Source organism: Pundamilia nyererei, unplaced genomic scaffold, assembly GCF_000239375.1.
Source record: "Pundamilia nyererei isolate P.nyererei 1_Seehausen unplaced genomic scaffold, PunNye1.0 scaffold00041, whole genome shotgun sequence".
Taxonomy (NCBI): Eukaryota; Metazoa; Chordata; class Actinopteri; order Cichliformes; family Cichlidae; genus Pundamilia; species Pundamilia nyererei.
The window spans coordinates 1605790-1613612 of record NW_005187442.1 but is presented as its reverse complement, the minus strand read 5'-3'; the positions used below and the strand labels follow the sequence as shown (position 1 = coordinate 1613612).

The 7823-nt window shown below is 39.9% G+C and overlaps 1 protein-coding gene across 1 annotated transcript in view; it reads left to right on the top strand.

The window, feature by feature from the left end:
* LOC102202099 (macoilin-1) overlaps positions 1–7823 on the top strand; it is a 31864-nt gene that overhangs the window by 10106 nt on the left and 13935 nt on the right. The gene's annotated exons all lie outside the window — the stretch shown is intronic.

Here is a 7823-nt window from a genome sequence, read left to right as displayed (position 1 = left end):
CGCAGAGAACGGGGGTGAGAGAAGACTCCAAACCTGTATTCACATCTTCTAGTAGACCTTCAGAGGGTACTTCACGTAATATTGGTAGCCGGTTGCGGAGGGTCCAGATTGAAACCTTCGCCATGATCCTATCTTTTAGGTTAGTTACTCTCCCACTTAATGTTGTTTCTTCCATCGTACTTGGGCCGTGTTACCCAATGTTGGGTGGGGGTGATCATATCTGCCCATGACCTGTCGTCCTGACTCCCCCTTGCAGTAACATTTGTGTGGTACCTCATTGATCTCAAGCTATGAAAGCAGTTACTTCTACCAAATGTTGGAACACTGAGCTACTAGTTGTTTTGCCATCCATCTGGATGATGGGTATCGAAGATCATATTAAACTCCTCATTAAGTGCATACTTACTGCTTCCACTAGAAGTAAGAGGATAATTAGCTAGGTGCTGCTAATCAAATACAGTCTAAGTGAACTTTAACAAACGTGACCAACCATATAAAAGCAGAGGTTTTGTCAGTTTATATTTTTTCTCTATTGTTTTTCTCCAATCAGGAACTGTCACGACTGGGCAACCGCTGATTTTACGGTACGGACCCAAAAAGCAGACACGGGAGAACTGAAGTTAAACAAGAAGCGAACCTTTATTTGGGCTGTGACAAGAATCAAAACCAAAATCAAGAGGAGGACTGCACAAACACGAACCTCATGAATAAAGAAAAACTAAACCCAACAAGTAAGACAAGACTATAACTTTGACTATGACTTTGACTATGACTAACATGGGGAAATATAGGCAGACAACCTGACAATGAACAGTAAGAGACAAAAGACTTAAATACACACATGAGGTGATCAGGGGAAGTGGAGACATATGAGGAAACAGCTGACTAGAATGAACATAATGACGCCACAGGGGAAGTGAGCCAAAACACAATGAACATGGAAACAAGACTTTCAAAATAAACAGTAAACATGACGAGATGCAGACATGACAACATAAAGGGCAAGGGAGACCAAAACACAAGGGTGAAGACACAAGGGGAATCTACTAAACAACGAACAATAACAGCAACCTAGGCATAATAAATATTAACTAAATAAGCTAAAATGAAACTAGAACATGAATGAATAATAAAATACAGTGAAACTCAAAACACTGGGTCCCATGACCCAGGACCATGACAAGGAACATCATTCTCACCACTCTCAATGCAGTTCTCGAAACAGTAAAGGCTGTTCTCATAACGCAAACTCACCTGTGCAAAAGATGCTCAGATCACCGTTTTCAAAATATGCCAAATCAGTCAATCACTTCAGCTCTGTGATTCACAAATGGAAACTCTTTCACCTACTTTTTAAGACTTAGACATCAAATTGATTTCTATCAAAACCTTAGTGACTTTGAAAAGAGCTCTGCAAAAATGTTGGTCTAATGTAGAGTAACAGTGGAGAGGCAGGGCAAGCAGGTGAGTAACTGGTGTTTTTTCAGTAGCAGTAGGGCGGCTGGAGGATACAAGTGGAGATGTTAAACCATAGTTCAAATCGTTCCCAAAAGGTTGATTTTGTTCATCTGGATGTGACATTTTCAGTGGGAGAAGTGTTTCGTCACTCATCCACGTGACTTCTTCAGTCTTAGCTGACTGCAGGTTTCCCCAGCCCTGCAGTTCATTGATCATTATTAATGATCAATGAACTGACCTTCAGGCCCATTATTCATTCAGTGGTGCTAGTTTCAGTCATTGTGCAATGTACTGTTTATAAGGTTGGGGATGAGCATAGAGGCTTTTTTTGGCATGCGCTCAAGGTTACAGAAATGTGGTCCAAGTGTTTATTTTCAATAAAACAAGTTTGTTATCGTATGGAAAGGGAACTAATTTTCACACAATGGCAGTCCGTGCGACAGTGCGGGCAATAGGAAATCGAATGTTTAAGTTGGAATGGAAAGTTTGATGGGCTGAAACGAAAACACCCACCACTTAGTGAAAAGTGGAAACTCAAGGCAAGAAAAAAAGGATCCAGTTGGGATGAATTCCAACCATATGAGTCTGTAGCTCTATCTGTGCTCCTCATTGGTAGACTGCATGAGCCTGCCTCACACAGACACAACCTTATGTGAACCAGGAACCCGCTGTGTAGCTGGGACATGTGGGGTTGACCCCTGAGGTGAAGCACTCTCAGCCTCAGATGCAGAAAAGTAGGAGCATAGACCAAAGTAAATTTCCTCTTCAATCTCTGCTAATTACTGAACACATCAAATAGACCATTTACTCTATAAAAGCATAACAAGTTGACTTTTTTGTATGTGGCGATTTTAGGTGACCAAGCTAAGAGACACAACACAAATGCAAGTTTTTAATAAGCATATCTTTATTGAAGCTGACCAATCAGCAGATCTTTGGCATTTAGATGATCTGATTGGTGCACTCGCAAGAAGCGGGAAACCACAAAGTCACAGTTGGGTGATTGTAGCGCCACTGTTGCTTCACTTCGCGACAGTCAATGTACTCATCAGACTGATACAGAAGCATTACACAGTAGCATAAACCATATAATATATTTTGTAACCTTCCTCACCATTTAAGAATATTTATTTTGTCATTGTTTAGCAACTGCTCAAAGTAGAGCTAATCTGTGATCATGAATAAATTGTACAAATTATATTCCGATTGGATGCTACTTACTGCATAGTTTGTTTTTACAGGCGTTGGGGCAGTCACCGCAGGAAGGTCCCTTCTTCTAGGGACCTTGTAGGTCAGACCATCAAATACTAAACATTACAGCAAACACTTGATATCAGCCCAAAGTTGTCACTATTTTCCTCAAGCCGTGTTTGAAGTAGATGCAAGTTGCTCGCATTTCACCCATCACCTTTGCTTCTAATGATAATTTCATTATTGTGTGTATAAGAAAGCACTCAGTAGAGTAGCTGAACAGGTTTCACAACACAAAGATAATAACGAAAGAGAAAATGAATGCATTCAGGGTAAAATAAAGGAAATTATATTTTACTTTTGCTTCCAAATTCATTTTGTATTGCATGATGCTCCAAAGCATTTGGATCCATTTACTGCAAATTACTCTTCAACAATCATTTGAAGTGAATAAAATTTTAAGAAACATCATCACTACAGGAAGCTTTATACTCATGGTGGGCAGCATTGGCAGACATAGAAGTACTTGTATTTGGAGTTGGGACAGCAGGCCATAGCACAGCTGATCTGATTGGACTTGTGCCAAACCACCTGTGGAAGGACACATATATCTAGTGGCATTACCTCAAGTAAGGGTGCCTGAGTTATACTATATATACTATATGTCTCTATATTTATATAAAACAGTACCTGTGGAGGATAGTAGCAAGACTAAAAAAGAAATTTTACAAGTTGGTAGTGAGACCTGATACGATGTATGGTTTAGTGATGGTGGCTTGGACAAAAAGACAGGAGGTGTTAAGATTTTCATTTGGAGTGACCAGGATGGACATGATTAGAAATCAATGCATCAGGGGGATATGTCTGTTTGAGGGTTTTAGAGATAAAGTTAGAGAGGTGAGACTGAGATGACTTGGACATGTGCAGGGGAAGGATGCAGGATATACTTGACAAAGGGTTTTGAAGATGGAGCTGCCTGACAGGAAGAAAAGAGGAAGACCTCAGAGAAGGTTCATGGGTGTAGTGAAGAAGGAAGAAGGGTTGGTGTGACAGAAGAGGATGGAATTGATAGGACGAGATGGAGGCAGATGATCTACTGTGGCGATTCCTAAAGGGAGCAGCCCAAAGAAGAAGGTGGAGAAGAACCTGTGTTTAGTGTCGCATCACTCCTCCATTGATAGATCCCACTCCATAGCTGAAGTCCTTCACCTCGTCGTTCTAGGTCTGGATTACGTTGCTCCAGGTGTTCTGAAAGCTGGACATGTACAGATTTTCCCCACAGCCGCTGGCTAAGAGGAGGAGTGAGATAGTTTAATCAGTGTGGTGGCACTTTTTAAATCCCAAAATGAATGAGTGCTCACATTAAGAACCCAAAGGAAATTTGCTGTCTTGCCTTGTGAAATCTAAGAAATTGATGACGACGACACGCCCCTTCAGAAAACGGTCAAATAAATGAAACATGATTACAGTACAGAAAAAAGACTAAATGAAATAACACTAAAACTTAGGCCAACAAAATGTCACAAGAAACAAGGTTAATTTTTTTTTTTATTTGTCCAACTATAAGGATTTTATAATGTGCTGCTATTTGCATGCTTCTGTGATTTTCTGTATGTGCCCTTCGACTACTTAAAAAAAATGACTGATTCCTAGTTACTACATTAAAACAGTCAAAGAAACAGGAACTTACTGGCTGGCCTGTGACTAATGGATCAAGTATCGTCCTATTTCTCAGCACTGGCCCCAGCCTTGTTCCATCTCTTTGGAGAGCAGAGCAGAAGAATGGCCATTTAATCTTTAATGTTTAAATAACACATTATTGTCTGCAAAACTCTTTTGTTTATGCTTATTGCAAGCACTGTTAAAGCTGTAATAAGCAGGTTTTTCAGAGGAAACGTTATTAACTCATGTCAATCGCATATTTGAAATTATTACACGAATACTCCAGAGCGCACAGCAGGGGAAAGCTGTACATCATCGCGGTTACCTGTCACCCTCCAAGACCCCCACATGTGTGATTTATACAGGCAGGACCACTTAGACATGAGTGAAACAAACAGACAAATTCAAGGACTAATGAGAGAATAACCACACCTGCTTCGATTCGCACATGGGACAAGTCCTTGGTCATGTGGGGCGATCGTGGCTCAAGAGTTGGGAGTTCGTCTTGTAATCGGAAGTTGCCGGTTCGAGCCCCGGCTCCGACAGTCTCGGTTGTTGTGTCCTTGGGCAAGACACTTCACCCGTTGCCTACTGTTGGTGGTCAGAGGGCCCAGTGGCACCAGTGTCCGGCAGCCTCGCCTCTGTCAGTGCGCCCCAGGGTGGCTGTGGCTACAATGTAGCTGCCATCACCAGTGTGTGAATGGGTGGATGACTGAATGTAGTGTAAAGCTCTTTGGGGTCCTTAGGGACTAAGTAAAGCGCTATACAAATACAGGCCATTTACCATGTCTGTGGGTCGCAGGTGTGTGTTTTCACTGCACCCCTGTGTTTATTTTCTTTTTCTATGCATAGTTTCCTTTTGCTGTAATTTTGAATATCAAACAGAAGATTGCATTAAAGTCCTCTTTAAGTGCATCCTTACTGCTTCCACGGGAAATAAAAGGATAATTAGCCAGGTGCTGCTAATCAAATGAATTCTAACTGAACTTTAACAAATGTGACCATCCATGTAAAAGCAGAGGTTTTGGCAGTTTGTCTAGTCTGAAACATTCAGCTCTGTGTTAGAATTTTTCTCCATATGTTTCGATGCTTTGAAAAAGACTTTTTTCATAGCGCAATCTCATCCGCGCAAAAGAGACTCATATCACCTTTTTCAAAACAGTCAATCACTTCCACGTCTGTGAGTCACAAATAAAAACCCTTTCACCATAATTTTAAACCTTAGACGCCAAATTGTTTCACTTTTATCGAAACCTTACTGACTTTGGAAAGAGCTCTGAAAAAATTGGGGACATGCGACAGGACAGTGATCTCAATCACAGCAGCAAATCTACAACAGAACAGCTGGACAAGAAAACAATCAATGTGATGTGATGGTTTAGTCAAAGTCCAAATGCTGTGGTGGGACCTAAAGAGAGCTATGCATAAATCAATGTCTCCAAACGTCAATGAAGCAAATCATAATTATCAACATTATCAAAGGCCAAAATTCCTCTGCAATGATGTAACTGATAAAGTCATACAGGAAACTATTGCTCCAATTTACTGCTGTAAAATACTGAATCATGGTATCTATTTAGTTTTCCACAGAACTGCATGAAATCCCGTGAAGACCTTTTTAACATGACTATAAATGGTATTACAAAATTCAAATGCGATTAAGGGCATTGATAATATTTCTCCTCTCTATATTCTTGTCAGCTTATGGAGAACTGGTCAGATCCGCAAACTTCTCCTTTGAAGCAAAAACACACAATTCATACAATAAAATATGAAGTAATAACAATACTGCAAGCTAACGATATATCAAACACAGGGTGTTGGTCAAAGTATGGCAAATTACATCTGTGGTATATCCAGTCATCATGATTCAATTCACAATCATTTAGGGGAGTCTTTCTCTTTTATTTCCTCTACTTTCTGCATTTCTTTCCACAAAAGTAATTTTATCTTACTTGGAAAAAACAGGTTTATTTCTGTTGAGGAAAAATAAATCTGCTCCCTTGCAGTGTAAACACTTGTTTCATAACATTTCAGTGGAGCACAAAATGTGTTCCTGTATTCAGACATATGAATAAAAACTAGCTGTAAAGACCATTCACTACAAAACATGCTCTACATGGTCAGATTTTCTACTGTTTAAATGGTTTCTGTGTCATTTATTTGCATCTCCCTGTTTTGTTTGTGTATTGTTTTTTTTATTACAAAATCTCCAAACATTACATTTAAATGAAGTTAAAGTATTTCTTTCTCACAGAGGCAACAAGAAAGAAAACTTCCTAAAGCAGAAATGGTTTAGCAGTCACTTTACTCCATTTCCCTGCTGACAGATTGCTGACCATTCCTAGCACCAGGTCAACCGGATAGCATGGCAAAGTGTGTAATAAACATGCAGGTCCACTGTGTCCATTTCACGGTTTGCCTCTACAGTGCACTTGTTGTCACTTTCATTCACATCCACGCAGGTGAAACAAATTCACATTGTTTTATATTTCCTTACTAGACTGAGTGATTTCCTGAAGTTTAACTGACTTGATGTTCACGTTTTCAGATCAGTCGAGGAGTGTATTTAAGTTACTTAGTCTAAGGAGTTTTGAAAGAAAAGCGTCTGGACTTCTTTAAGTTGCTTGAAGATGTTTCACCTCTCATCCGAGAAGCTTCTTCAGTTTTAAAGGTCAAATGGTGGAGAGTCCCAGATTTAAACCCAGTGGGAGTATCCCCCCAAAGAGGGACAAAGGACCCCTTGATGATCCTCTACCTAATCACATTAGGTAGAGGATCAGACAGGCAGACAGATACAAACACACCCTTTCGTGTGATAGGGTGTGTTTGTATCTGTCTGCCATCTATAATCCAGTTTTGAGATCCCTTCCCAGACGCCTTAACGCCCACTCACACCCTGGGCCATCTGACCTCAGGAAATCACACGATAGGGTGGGTCCAGGTTTCACAATGAGCTCTGTGAGAACCTTCACAGACATTTAAGTTACTTGCGTTTAACTTAATGTTGCTATAACAAATTAACGTCTCACCTGTCAACTCATTTAACATCAGTTTTATATTAAGTAGACCAGACCAGTGAAAACAGCAAAAATCAGTGTAAACTCCACATTTAATCCTTCAGATATTTTAATATAAAAAGGTAATGCAGTCTCAACCGTATTTTCTACATGACAAAGACATGCTGCTGTAGTAAATGAAAATCATCTTCCAGCACAACTTTTGGAGCTTTCATTGCAAGATACTGTATACAATTACAGAAAAAGTTGTAATAGCGTATTTCCCAGCCTGTCCTGTAGCTAATTAAAAAACTGAAGTTTTTGTTACAGGGAGTGCAGAATTATTGGGCAATTGAGAACAACCATGTTCTCAATGAACCCAAAAAACTCATTAATATTAAAGCTGAATGTTTGTGGAAGTAGTTTTTAGTTTGTTTTTAGTTTTAGCTATTTTAGGGGGATATCTGTGTGTGCAGGTGACTATTACTGTGCATAATTATTAGGCAACTTAAC